We start from the raw sequence: 15,021 nt of genomic DNA on the forward strand, positions 1-15,021 counted from the left end.
TTTTTGTTGACTAAGAGTTATATTTCCTATAGTTATTTCCCTTCTTTTAAGAAGTATAGTTAATGATAAATATTGTATAGTTGCAAATAGCTAGAAGGAAGATATTGAATGTTTCATGACTCCAGTAAAACACAAATCATAAAAAGCAACCTGAAGGGTTTTGAATTTTTACAAAGAAATATATCAGATCATGGCACTTAACTGCTTAAACCGTCATAATACATTCTATTGAATTTTGAATTTGAATTTCACATGATTCATGTAAAGCAGTCCTATTATTTATGTTAAAATTTAAACTCTGCATGGCCTGCAAGATCGTCCCTGATCCAGCCCTTGCCTATCCAACATCATGTCTTACCCTTCTTCCCTTGGCCCTTAGGCCTTCTGTTTCTTATACCTACAAAGTTAGCACCTACAACAGAGCCTTGCACAAGCCATTTCTTCTTCTGGAATAGGTTTTGTTTTTGTTTTTCTTTAATTATTGCATGGCTACCTCCTTCTCAGATTTCAAGTTTCAACTAAAATATTACTTCTCTGGGAAGTCTTTTCTGACCACACTAGTTAACATTGTATGCTTACCCACTGTGCTAGTCAGAATTCTAAGATGACCCACAATGAAGGATACCCCATGTAATACCCTCCCTTTGAGAATGATGGGACCTATAAATATGATGGGATATTACTGTTATAATCATGTTGTTATGTGGCCCAAGAGTGGATGCAAATATGTTTGTTTTTTGAGATGCAATCTCACTCTGTCGCCCAGGCTGGAGTGCAGTGGTGCGATCTCGGCTCACTCCAACCTCTGCCTCCCGAGTTCAAGCCATTCTCCTGCCTCAGCCTCCTGAGTAGCTGGGATTACAGGTGCCCATCAACATGCCTAGCTAATTTTGTATTTTTAGTAGAGATGGAGTTTCACCATATTGGTCAAGCTGGTCTTGAACTTCTGACCTTGTGATCTACCCGCCTCGGCCTCCCAAAGTGCTGGGATTACAGGCGTAAGCCACCATGCCTAGCCTCAAATATGATTAAGGTCTCTAATCAGTTGACTACAAATTCCAAAGAGCAATTATTTTGGGTGGCCCTGACCTCACCAGTCCAGCTCTTTAAGAGCAGAAATGGTCTTCTGTTTATATTGTAGAAGCAAATCATCATCTGATGGTGGGGGTCTATGGAGACGGTCATAGGGCATCAATCTGAGGCAACTTCAAAGTGCTGAGAGTACCTCTGGCCTATAGCCAGTAAGAAAGCAAGGACTTTAGTCCTGTAATTGCAAGGAACTGAATTCTGCCATGAACATAAATCAGCTTAGAAGAGGATCTTGAGTTCCACCCAGGACTGTAACTCCAGCTAACATCCTGATTTTACCTTGGTGAGACCTTGAACAGAGAGGCTAATTATGCCCAGAATCCTAGCCAAGGAATACCGTGAGTTCATAAATTTGGATTGCTTAAGCCACTATTTCTGGCAATTTGTTATGCAAAAATAGAAAATTTTCACACCCAGAGCCACTTTCATTATTACCACCGCATTATTTTATTTTCTTCATAGCTGAAAACTCTTTGAAATTTTAAAAATATTTTTCTTGTTTACTTCAGAATCTACCCATAGAATTATATGTTCCACTAGAAAAGCAATTTAAGTTGTCATTCTGCAAGGTTGGTTCTGGCCATTCTGGCTGTTTGAGAAATAGGTTGGAGAGATTATACATCTGTTTCTATTTTTCTGTTTAAAAAAGAGGCGCTAATATATACTGTATAATATTGAGATTTCTCAGTGGGACAAAATAACCTTTTTTGGTATTCTTCAATTTGCTGAATAATTAAGTAAGAGGGAAAGACTCAAAATTCTTAAAAAATGAAAGAAGCACCATGCCAAAAATTTGCATCTATCAGAGACATGCAGCTCTGTTAGTTTTCACATAATACAATTGTTTATGGAAGCCATACAACATTTCAGCACAGAATTTTACTTTGCATCGTAATATGTTTTGTAGTTACTGTAGTTATTGTGACCACATGTAGTGATGGCTCCAGAGCATTCCTCTCTTGTATGTTTGATGCCCAAAGAGATCCTCATATCCAGGGCTTTCAGTAGATCTATTTTGTGAATTCTTGCTATTATTATCCTGAAAATGTAATCAGCAATTGCTCATGCTAAAAGAGGAGAGAGCGAACTACATGTTTGTCTTTTGTACTTTTATGGAAAGAACTGAACTGTGGGATGCTCTTCTCTAATTTTATGAAATAGCAAGGAAAAAATGTACACTTCATTGTTTTTAAATCATTGTATTTTCAGGCAACTTACTCTGTTGGATGAAAAGTTTTTCAAGCCCAGAACTCTGTGATTTATTATATTTATATTCATCTTAGAACTAAACAAATAAATGTTGCATTTAATAACACCGTGAATGAAAATGGATCGCACTATTCAGTACTCTTCCTGCCTAATTTTTGAGGCTGTTGGCAACTGTAACCTTGCATATGCAATGTCACTGTTGCAGAAAAACAAGGTTCTTGTCACACAACCAGGAAGAGACACAAAGACACTTTGAAGGGTGAGGGGGAATGGAATTTATTGGGCGAAAAGGAAACAAAAAGCCAGCAAAGCTAGAGGGGTTCCTGTTAATGGGCCCCCATGTCACAGATTGAATCCCAGACTACCATCCAGGAGCAGGAGAGACCAGGCTCCTCCCCGCTGCAAAAGGTGCGAACTTCCCGGGGCCCTGCCCTGTCCTCCCAGTGAACAGGCTGGTCAGAGATTCTCTGGGACCGGCAGTCTGGTTTTTCAGCCTTCAGGCTGTTTTAGTCTTGAAGGCAGGGTTTCACCAGGGGGGACCCTTGGCTACCTCCTGTCTCTGTCATCACCTTTTAATCTCAAGTTTTCAAAAGGTTTTAAGATTATGTTCAATAAAGATGTTCCACCTTAGGCTGGTGAAACACTAGCTAACAGCCCTGAAACCCAAACTCTCAATTTAAACCAGTTTTGATAAAATCATCTGGATCCATTTCAAGATTTCAAACACGGCAAACAGCCTCAGACATATGTATAGAAGTATTAGGCCATATATTTTCGGTACAAGTTAAAGGTTTCTAGAAATAACTCCATCCAAAATAAGTATGCCTCCCATTACATCTCATTGGTGCTTAAAATTATACTATTAATTCATTTTTAAAAATGTGTATGTGTGCATGTGTGTATGTGTGTAGTCCAAGATGTACTGATTTATTGCTGGAAAATAATGGAGGTAATATAACAAATCTCTCATTTCTTACATCTTGTTCCCTGAAAGAGGGATCCATGTTAATGTGATAAACAGAAAAACATATTGGGAAGGGAACAAAAAAGGTAATTCTAGGGTCAAATTTTGTCTCCACCACTTATTGCAATAGTTACAGAAATAGTATTCTCAAATATTAAATAAAAATACATACAAGATTCATGTAAGAAAAACTACAAAGCTCTTATTAAATAGATCAAAGAACTAAATAAATGGAGACATATTCTATGTTCATGCAAAGAAAGACTCAATTTGCCAAGGTATCAGTTCTTCCCAGCTTGATCTATAGAATCAATGCAATCTTAGTCAAATTTCAGTAAGTTATTTTTTGTGGCTATCAACAAACTGATGCTAAAGATGATAAGGAGAGGTAAAAGACTCAGAATAGCCAAAACAATACTGAAGGAGAACAAAGTCAGAAGACTGACACTGCCTGACTTCAAGACTTACTATAATGCTACAGTAATCAAGACAGTCCAGTATCAGTGAAAGAATAGACAAATAAATCAATGAAACAGAATAGAGAGCCCAGAAATAGACCCAATACATAGTTAAGTGATTTTTGACAAAGGGACAAAGTTGACAATCTTCTCATCAAATGGTGCTGAAACAACTGGACATCCAAGTGCAAAAAGAAGAAGAAGAAGAAGAAAAAGAATCTAGATAGAGGCTTTGCATACTTCACAAAAATTAACTCAAAATGGAACACAGACCTACATGTAAAAAGCAAAAATATAAATGTCCTGGAAGATAGTATAGTAGAAAACTATAGAGTAGCTTTGGATTTGGTGATAACTTTTAGATATGACATCAAAAAATATGACCCATGAAAGAAAGAATTAATAAACTGGTTCGCCCTGCCAAAGACACTGTCAAGCCAGGCATGGTGGCTCATGCCTGTAAACCCAGCACTTTGGGAGGCCAAGGCGGGAGGATCACCTGAGCTCAGGAGTTCAAGACCAGTCTGGCCAACATGGTGAAACCCCATCTCTATTAAAAATACAAAAATTAGCTGGGCGTGGTGGCGCACACCTGTTATCCCAACTACTTGGGTGGCTGAGGCAGGAGGATCACTTGAATCCAGGAGGTGGAGGTTGCAATGAGCCTGACTGCACCACTGCACTCCAGCCTGGGTGACAGAGTGAGAACCTGACTCAAAAACAAACAAACAAACAAACACCTCCACATTGTCAAAAGAATGAAAAGACAGCCACAGACTAAGAGAAAATATTAACAAAGGGCTTTTGCATGTATGATAAAGGACTGTTACCCAAAATTTCCAAAAACTCTTAGAACTCAACAATAAGCAAAGAAACAATTCATTAAAAAAATTGGCCAATGAATAAAATCTAGTATTCAGTAGCACAATAGGGTGGCTATAGTTAACAATAACATATTGTATATTTAAAAATAGCTGAAAGAGTGGAATTAGAATGTTCTTAACACTGTTAAAGTGAACTAAATATGGCCTGAGAAGGACTTTATACTTCTATATTTGCGTCCTTATGAACCAATTGTACCCTAACTTAATAGGTAGACAAAACTGAAAACCTAACTTAGGAGTATGCGTCTCTAACAACAGCTGAGTCTTGGCCAATCCAAGCAGCCATACTTCAGCCACTGATACACTGCTGAGTGTTCAAACTATGTTCAAATAAGCAAACACCAACCTGTAACCAATCCAGCTGTTTCTGTACCTCACTTCTGATTTCTGTACATAATTTTCCCTTTTTGGTCTATAAATTTGTTCCAACCATGAAGCATCCCTGGAGTCTCTCTGAATCTGTGGTGATTCTGGAGATTGCCTGATTTGCAAGTCTTTTTTTTTTTTTTTCTTGCTCAGTTAAATTCTGTTAAATTTAATTTGTCTGAAGTTTTCTTTTAACAACACAAAGAAAGGATAAGTCCTTGGGGAGAGGGATATCCCAACTCTCCTGATTTGATCATTACACATTTTATTCCTGTATCAAAACATCACATGTATCCCACAAATATACACACGTATTATGTAACTACAATAATTTTGTTTTGACTGGTCAGTAACTTTTAACAGGCACCTCAGCAAATAAGACACAAAGATGGCAAATAATTATATAAAAATATGCTCTGCATCTATGTTATAAGGGAAATACAAAATAAAACAGCAATGGGCTATCACTATACATCTATTAAAAATACCCAAAATTTAGAACATTGGCAGCATCAAATGCTGTCAAGGATGTGGAGGAATGGGAACTCTTGTTCATTGCAGGTAGGAAAGCAATGTGCTGCAGTGTTGTTGGAAGATGGTTTGACAATTTCTTACAAAATTAAACATAGTCTTACTATACAATCCAGAAATCACCCTTCTTGGCACATTTTCCAAACAAGTTGAAAATTTATGTTCACGGAAAACCCTGCACATGAATGTTGATAAAAGATGCATTTATAATTGCAGAATTTAGAAGCAACCAAGGTTTCCTACAGTAGGTGAATTAATAAATAAACCGTGGTCCATCTAGACAATGGAATCTTATTCAGCACTACAAACAAAGGTGCTATCAAGCCATGAGGAGACATGGAGGAAGCTTAAGTACATATTACTAAATGAAAGAAGCCAATCCCAAAAGGCCACATATTGCATGATTCCAACTATATGACCTATATGACATTTTCTTTAACTATATAGAGCAAAGCTATGGAGACAGCTTAAAGATCAGTGGTTGCAAAGAGTTAGTGGGGAAGAAAGGCTGAGCACAGAGAATTTTTAGGTCAGTGAAAACTACTTTGTGTGATTCTGTAATGGTAGATACATGTCATTATACATTTGTCCAAATCTGTAAAATGTGTGACATCAAGAGTGAACCCTAATTTAAACTATGGTCTTCAGGTGATGATATGTTAATGTAAGTTAACAAATTGAAGGTTAAACTTACGGGAGATGTGTTGGGTACTTTTCTTGGTGGATCTTGTGAGGTTTTGCACACCTGAGTAGATCGAGCAGTTGTCCAGGGGGGTAGGCTTTAAGTATGCCAACATGAAGTGATGTTATGCAGACAGCCTTCTGGTCTTCTGAAATGGGAGTATTGAGATTTTATTAATAGAACTTACATTTTTAGGTAAAGGTGCTAATTCCAAGACAAGTCTGCTTGATTGCTTTTCTGGTTGTAGACATTTAGATTTCATTATAAGTTTTTGTTTCCTTTTCTGAAAATGCTTTTTCCTAAGAGAGGAAAATGAAATCCTTTGGTGGAGAGGAAATAATTGAAATAAGAATGGAATCAGCACTTTTAGAATTTAGATATCGGTTGCAAAACAGAAATTTGATGGAAAGAAGTTACTTAAATCAGATATCTATCAATTCAGTTCAAGAATTTAAATCCATGCTTATTAGCATTATATTATGCTAGATAGTAATCTATCAGGATGAAATCTCCATACCTTTAAAATAAGTAATAATAATACATACTTCATTGAACTGCGAAGATATCTGAGTCAGTCTATGAAAACTGCCTTCTACAAAATGTTGTTTACCCTACCTTACCCAAAATAATTTACTTTATTTTCAGTTCCGCTAAAGTCTCAAGAATTATCATTATAGGTGTTAGGTGCTTTTAATACATAACTAATTAAAATTACGCTGTTAGTTTTATATTTCTGATAAGTGTATTTTATTTATATTTGGGTATGTTAAAATTATTTTGTTTTCATTGTACTAATTACTACTTATTTATTGGTTCTACTACTAGGCACTGTTGCAGTTGTATGAAAATTTAGGATGTGAGAACAGGATATAATATATAGACATTTTGGAAAATTTTGATTTAGCTTGATAATCAGATATTAATAATAACGGAACAGTCTTACTAAGGCTTAAATTTTTTATTAATGAAAAATTAATCTAACTTATGTTGTTATTCCAATATAACATTTTTTGCATGATCTGTAAAGACTTATAGAGTCGTAAATTTTTGGACTGTAATTCTGAAAGAGAATTGAGAAAACACTTTGTGTAACTCCACAATTTAAAAGTGAAGAAACCAAGGTCTTGTATTTATAAATCTTGTCTATCATCCAGGCTACAGGATAGACTATGTGATTATATATGTAATTTTATCTGAAATTATATATAAATAACCATAGATAAAAACCTAGACGATATGCAGCCTGGGAGTTCACCATTAGCCCATCATCTGGGACGCTTCTGCATCCTTCCCTTACATTCTTTAAACAAACAAATATAACCGCTTCTTTAAGATTTCTGCTCAGTTTTCCTTCCTTAGTAAAGTTGTCCCTAAAACCAGAGTCTGTGTCTGATACATACTGGCTTTCATGGTGCAATGGAATAGAATGTATATAGAATTTCTTTAGTGTCACAGTTTCACATTTCCCATTTGACCTTTGCATGTGTTATTCTCTCCTTGTATCCTTTCCAGATACACTCCAACAGGGCAAGGGTTGGAGTGCTCCCAGTACTATGCACAAATGTGGGCTCATTGTAGATACTTAATAAATACTTATTGAATCAACAATAAGTAAAAAGCAAAATGCAATCAAATGCCATTTTGGCAATACCCCCCAAATTCTAGAATTTCCAGAGCAATTTTCCTGACTACATTTGCCATCCTGGTGGTCTTAAGAATCATATCAATCTTTAGTTTATTCCTAATTATAATTATTTTTAGAGGAATTCTGAGAAATCTATTTTACCTATATCACAAAGCAACTGTGTCTCTCTGTGTGTGTGTGTGTGTGTGTGAGAGAGAGAGAGACAGAGAGATACACAGACACAGAGAGAGACATAGAGAGACAGAGAGAAAAGCAAAGTGTTAAGAAGCAATGATTAATTTGTTGCAAAGAGAAGAAATTCAAAAAAGGAGAAAACAAATACAATATCTGATGAAACCCTGAAGCCATTAAAAGAGCTTTTCTAAATATAAAATAACAACAAAAAGTCCAAACATCAGTATTACTTTTTAACTCAGTAATACATGCCCATTCTCTGATTTGAGCCTATGAGATAACTATAATTATTAACCCCATTTCGAAAGAATAAAGTAAGGTTAATAATAGCTCATGTAGTTCTTATCATTTAGCTAAGTACTCTGTGCTAATAAAATATATGCATGAATTAACTTAGTTGATCCTCACGAAGATCTAATGATGTAGGTATACTTTTCATCATCCTAAAGTAGAACTGAGTCTTAGAAAGGTACATTTAGCTTAATGTCACACAGCTACTTGGTTGCTTACTCTAAATTTTCTCTCTCCTCACTTCCCGCCTCCATAGCAATGTGTAAATGGTGACAGTAGAGCCAGCCTTCATGAATCCAGAAATGTGAGCTACATTTTGAGGATAGCAGAGTCACTGCAGAAGCCTGGATCCTTGTATAACCTTATTGAGTGGGAAAATCTACCCATACTTGACCAACAACCTAACTGGGGGCTCTTACATCTGAGAGAAAGAATTTTTTTATCTTATTTAAGCCACTGTAGTTAGGAGTCAATTTATTACAGGTCATTGTCTGGTGTTCCAACAAATAAACTACCCATGAAGTGGTTTTTATTTACTATTTTGGGAATGGCTAAAAAATTCTCAAACTAGGTAGAACTAAACTAAAGTTTCAGATGAAAGAAGATCTTCATAAGCAACATCACATCTTGTTACAGCAGCAAAATGGTGGCTTGTCATTTCTTCCAGGAAAGTATATATACTCTGAATGTATCATGTTTCAGCATCACTCTGTTATAGGCTCATGTATCTAATTTCGTCATCACACAAGACAAGAGCCATCTATTGGGCTAGATTAAAATTAACCAAGATCATAAAACAAATGTGTAAAAACATCAAAATTTCCATTTACAATGAGAAATCATTGTCACCCAATGAGACATACTTAATTTCATGCAACCAATTTATTTTCTTCATGTAGTCAAGATAAACAAGATGCCAGACAGTAATCAGAGGCTACTGCACAGTTTTATGAGAACTGAACCTACTCAAAGTCTATAAAATCAGCTCCTTGAGTCCCCGAAGGCAAATGTACATAGGAAGCCAAATTTTAATCAGGAGATTGCTTCATGAACCTGGAAGCAGATGTGGAGAGTTGGATGATTCATATGTCAAATGGTGCATCACACAACAGCGATGTTCTTGGCAATAGGGACAGACATGAGATAGGACAGCTTTAACTAAGATCATTGTCACAATGCTATCTGCATTTGCAGATTTAGAGTGGCTTTATCATGAGGATCAAAAAACCTCAAAGTCCAAGCAAAGGCTAAGGATTCACCTCTGCTTCTACACTGTGGTTATTTCCACTACATATTTTTGCCCTCTTTTCTTGTAATTCTTCTGATCCACTTATTCTGTGTTTATATCTGCGAGTACACTACTTTGATCTAATTTGGTCGTATGTTTTCTCCTGTCAAAAAAGTTGATTTGTTGCTTAATTCTCAAAGTACAATATTGTTTCAATTATTTCTGGGCCCAAATTAGAGCTCCCAGGTATTAACAATAGAACAAAGTTTTCCAGAAGTTCATTTTCAAAGAAAAACATTAAAATCTTGCTTACTATAGTTTACCAGAATGTAATCACTCCTTGTTTTTCCTACTGTGAGATTTGACTTCATTTATTTTAGCTTTCTTAAGCCATTTACCTATGTATTACTTTATAATTTGGTAATGTTATACCTCTGCAGTTCACACTTCAGTTTGCAAGTGTCTTCAGGGGAGGAGCTATTTGCAATTCATTACTGTGGTGCCTTCAACACATACGAGAATTTTTCACAAACATGGGCTTAACAAACATTGGAATAATTGATTCAGTAAAAAAAAGAATGAGAACACCTGGGACTAAAAGTGTGCTAAATTCCTTCTGTCCATATGCCATAACTAGGGAATCCTGGCTAACATGACGACAGTATATTTTAGTCAACATATGTCACCTTATACAGAACACCTTGTATTCCTCAGAGGATAACAAAAAAAAATTTTACTATTATATATGATATAATCATATGCTAACATAATCTTGATATTAATGGCCTAAAATGAGCACATAATATATGTTTTTTCTCAATCTCTCCTACATATTCTGAAGCGCTAGCATTGTTATTCTCCTCTTCAGCTATAGAAACCAAGGCACAGAAAGGGCAAATCACTCACTGTCCCCTAGCCTGTCTCTATTAAATTCAAGATGTGTGCCCAATCAGGCACATGTCAGAGCCTATGCTCTTAACCACTGTGCTAAGTTTTCTCTTTGTGTTAGGCCATTCTCGCATTGCTATGAAGAAATACCTGAAACTGGGTAATTTATAAAGAAAAGAGGTTTAATCGGTTCATGGTTCCACAGGCTGCACAGGAAGTGTGATGCCGGCATCTGCTCAGCTTCTGAGGCCCCAGGAAACTTACAGTCATGGTGGAAAGGGAAGAGGGAACCAGCATGTCACGTGGCTGGAGCAGGAGCACGAGAGCAAAGGGGGAGGTGCCACACACTTTTAGACAACCAATCACACAAGAACTCACCCACTATGATGAGAACAGCACCAAGGGGATGGTGCTGAACCATTCATGAGAAATCTACCTGCATGATCCAACCACCTCGCACCAGGCCCCACCGTTAACACTGGGAATTACAACTTGATGTGAAATTTGGGCAGGGACTCAGAACCAAACCATATCACTCCTATATCTGGATTTTCAGAAATGGTCTAGACTAGTCTCTTTACTCATAGGTATGAAATAATGAGATACAAAGATGACTTTTTAACAGGTATGGTTTAACTAAAATGTTTAGTGTGTGTGTGCATGTAGGTATCATAGATGGTTGGAAGTTTCTTCTTTTTAACCTTTATATTGTATCCTACCTTTGCTCTGTCTGTTTTCTTTAGTTCCTTGCTGCACACACACATGTACATGCACACACACACATGTTTTTCATTGCAAGGTTTTTGCCCAGTCTAGGATCAAATTTTGTTTTCCCTAGGAAGTTCTTTCTGACCTAATCCCACTATATGAACTCTTAGCGTTTTCTTTTTCACAGCACTCATTTCCAGGTAATGCAATCTGGTTAATTACTTATAGGTAAAGCAGATGCCAGCTCCCTGGCATTGCCCAAGTCCTTTGGAATTATAGGGTCATGACTTTCTGTAGTACTTTAATATAAATGGGTTGAACTTTCACTCTACACATGGAAGTTCTTCACAATATTCTAAACATTTTAGATATTAATAAGAAACTCAAATTTCTTTGTAACTCCTGTATCCAAATCTCTAAATAGCTGCATGCTACATCTTGTTGTCTGTACATTCTGACCCATTTTGCAACTCCTTCATCCGCATAGGATATAAAGTCTAATCATTTCCTGAACAGAATACTAGCTAGTGTGATTCAGACTTTGCTGAAAAGTTGGGGGTAGTGGTAGTGATGGTAGTAGGGGTAGAGCTTTTTCACATTGCAACACAGCAAATTAAATACACTCTTAGACTCACCTGGCCTTAAAACTCTCTCAGCCATCTGATCTACTCTCAGCCTCTTCTACCTTTTCATCAACTTCACTGACTCTTATTTTCCTCTCATGTTTTCTTTTTTTTTCTTTGCTCATTCTTTGTCCAGTGGTTTTCCATCATAGTTAACCATTTGAAACATCCAGTGAGCCTTACAAAAATGCCAGTGTTAGGGTCCTACCAAAGCAATAAAATCAGAAGTTCTGGAGGACAGCTCAGTCATCAGTTTTTGTTGTTGTCTTTATCATTGTTTAATTTACCTAGATTATTCTAATATATAGCCAGGTTTAAGAACCATTCAGTACATCCAGCATATCACTCTGAGGGTATGTTTTTTCATACTAAGAAAGGTCAGCAAGATATTTGTGTAAATAAATACATTCTCTCCACCAGAAAGTCACTTCTGACTTCCACCTGACACCTTCCTCTGACACTTCTTGACTTCCTGACTTTAATAAAAAATATTCTTCCCTCAGTATTAGGTTGATTTATTGTTTCATTTCTATTTCCTTTGCTAGATTCTAAGCTTCATGAGGACAGGATTAGGGTTTGTGCCTTGTTTGTTATTGTTTCCTAGAAGAGAAAAAGACAACAAAATAGCACCTGAGGAGCTTAGTCACTCATAAACATTTGTTGAATAAGTCAATGAATTTGCAATTGCAGAGAATTTGAAATAATAAAGAAGAAAGAAAGAACATTTTATCTATTTAAAAATTGATGTGGAAAGAGTACAAAAAGATATATTTTATATTAGTTCTTAATATTTTTATTAATTCAAATATTTCCATAGTTATTTGGAATATAAATTTGCATTATGAGTAACTTTTATTTCTCATAAAATTATGATACATGATAATTAAATTTAATTACAAGCAAATAATTTTAGAGGAAATTAGCTGCTATTCATCTTCTAGTCCTTCAAACACTGACTGTCAGAGTGGCTGGAATAAGAAAAAGAATTCCAAACAGTGGGGGATATTATCAAATATATTTTCCCAGCAGGAAACAGGCAAACAGATTTGGAAACTTCAGGGGGAAGCTTCTAGCAAAGATTTGTTGCCATATGAGAACTGGAAAAAGAACATTGGATAGTCCTTGTCTGATATTTATGTGGGTGTCCTTAAAAGAAAGGAAGGGAATGGACTTTTCCACAGCTGAGTTCCAGATGTATCCAAAGGAACACATTTTACTGTCACTGATGTCAACTGTCTCCTGACTCCTTTCACTAATTATTACAGACTGGACATTGTGAACCCGCATCATTTCAGGCAAGGGCTTTTGCAGATCTTGATGTATGGTGCCAGTCTGATCTCTGCTTCACAGCTTAATATAATACTATTTTTATAATAACTATATTAATATTAATAACTATAATAAAATAGCTGTCATGTAATGAGTGTCTACTGTTCATCATGTCTTTATATACATTATCTTTTGTAATCATTACAGTAAAACTAGCAATAGTTATGACTATCTACATTTTCTAGATAAAGAAACAAATCAAGAACCAGAACGTATAAGATTGTGTTCACAGAGTAAATAAGCACTTCGATAGAGACTAGAGACTCCAACTGAGAGTTTTCTTACAGTAGTATTTTCTACAAAACCTTAGAAAGAAATCATTAAAGAATAAAAGTCAAATTTAAATGTTAGCGTGTTAATTTTAATTTTTCTTTCCAGTCCCTGGATCTACATAATGTCCAGGCAGCAACTCCATTCAGATTAGACTTTGGACAACTGAACCATCAAATTACTGACCAACCAACAGTTGATCATAAATAAGTGAATTGTTAGTTTGTTCTTTGTGGGATCAAAACATACTTTGTTGATAACCTTTCCATAGTGTCATTGATCTTAGCATTGGAACTGATATACAATGTTTAAATAAATTAAAACAACAATGTCTGTTGTGCCTTCTATATCTTATTTGGTCTAGTTTATGTTACTTCTGAGATTTGGTTGTTAAAAGATACATATATTGATCTTGCTCAGCCTAAAACATGTTTTGTAACCTACTATCTAAGAAAGGTTTCAGACATAAGAGGCAGGGAGATAGCCAATTCAATCCTTCTTCCCGATGTTTGGGTTTTGAGATAGCAGTGCTATTTGCCAGCTGGAATGTAGTTGGATTTGAGAAAGGATAATTTCCACCATGAAACTTGAACAAGTCATCACTTTAGCCTTCAAGGCAAGATCGCTGACAGAGATCTAATCCCAAAACTGTAGAGAAAAGAAAATACTTTTCCTAAAAGAAGGATGCGGTATATTGGAGGCCTGATTTCTCAAAGAAAGTGATTTTGAAAGATTGATAAGGGAGGCACATAAAATGCCTTATGGTCTGATGATTCTCTAGTTACTGGTAGACAATTATTATTTTCATACAGCAGTATGCACAATATGACTCCTGCCTGGCTGCTACTTTTTGCTACTAATTTCTGCCTATTTTCAAATTATACACATGATGATATTGCATCATATATTCAGGTGAAGTGTCTATATTTCCCCATGAAAATTCTGAAGACATCTGAGCAATGTAATTTCATGATCAACTCTGAGACTTACCCTCAGTCTTTGATTGTGTACTCAGTTTTACCCTACTTCTGCAACATGATTCACGTTTGTAACTTAATATTTACTAACCAGATCCCTATTTTGTTCTTCGTACTTGGCTTTTTATTTGGGAAATTTATTTGGAGTCCCATACCTCTAAAACTGGGATCTAGCTTTATTTTTTCAAACCAGTTGCCAGGAACTGAAGTTCCAGCCCTGGCTCTTTGTCTAATGTCTGAGCCATTTTTAGCCAGTCATAGATTTGCCTGATACCTACCAGCTACCTTTATTCCTATCACTTGCTCCAGGCTCCCGTTCCTCACTAGGACTCTAGGTACCCTTCCCCCAACCCATACCTCATAATAAATACCTTCTGAGTACTATTTTGTCATTAATCCTTTGCATTGGGGGTTATGTTTGATGGACTGGACTTTCTTCTGGTACCTATGGCTGCTCTGTTTCCTGCACCCATCACTCCCGCGATTTTTCTGTTTGCCCCATCCCACTGCATCACTAAACCTTGAGCAGACATATGACACACAGGACCCCATAAATCCTAACTGCTGAATATGCAGGCAAATATTCCATTCTGGCCAGTGTGTGTGGTTGCACAATTCCACATGACCTATATCACTGCTGGCACATTCTCTTTTAGGAACAATTCCTCTTCCTGGAAATAATCACAACCAGAAGCATCAAATTTT

The sequence above is a fragment of the Trachypithecus francoisi genome, unplaced genomic scaffold, assembly GCF_009764315.1.
Source record: "Trachypithecus francoisi isolate TF-2019V2 unplaced genomic scaffold, Tfra_2.0 Lachesis_group7, whole genome shotgun sequence".
Taxonomy (NCBI): Eukaryota; Metazoa; Chordata; class Mammalia; order Primates; family Cercopithecidae; genus Trachypithecus; species Trachypithecus francoisi.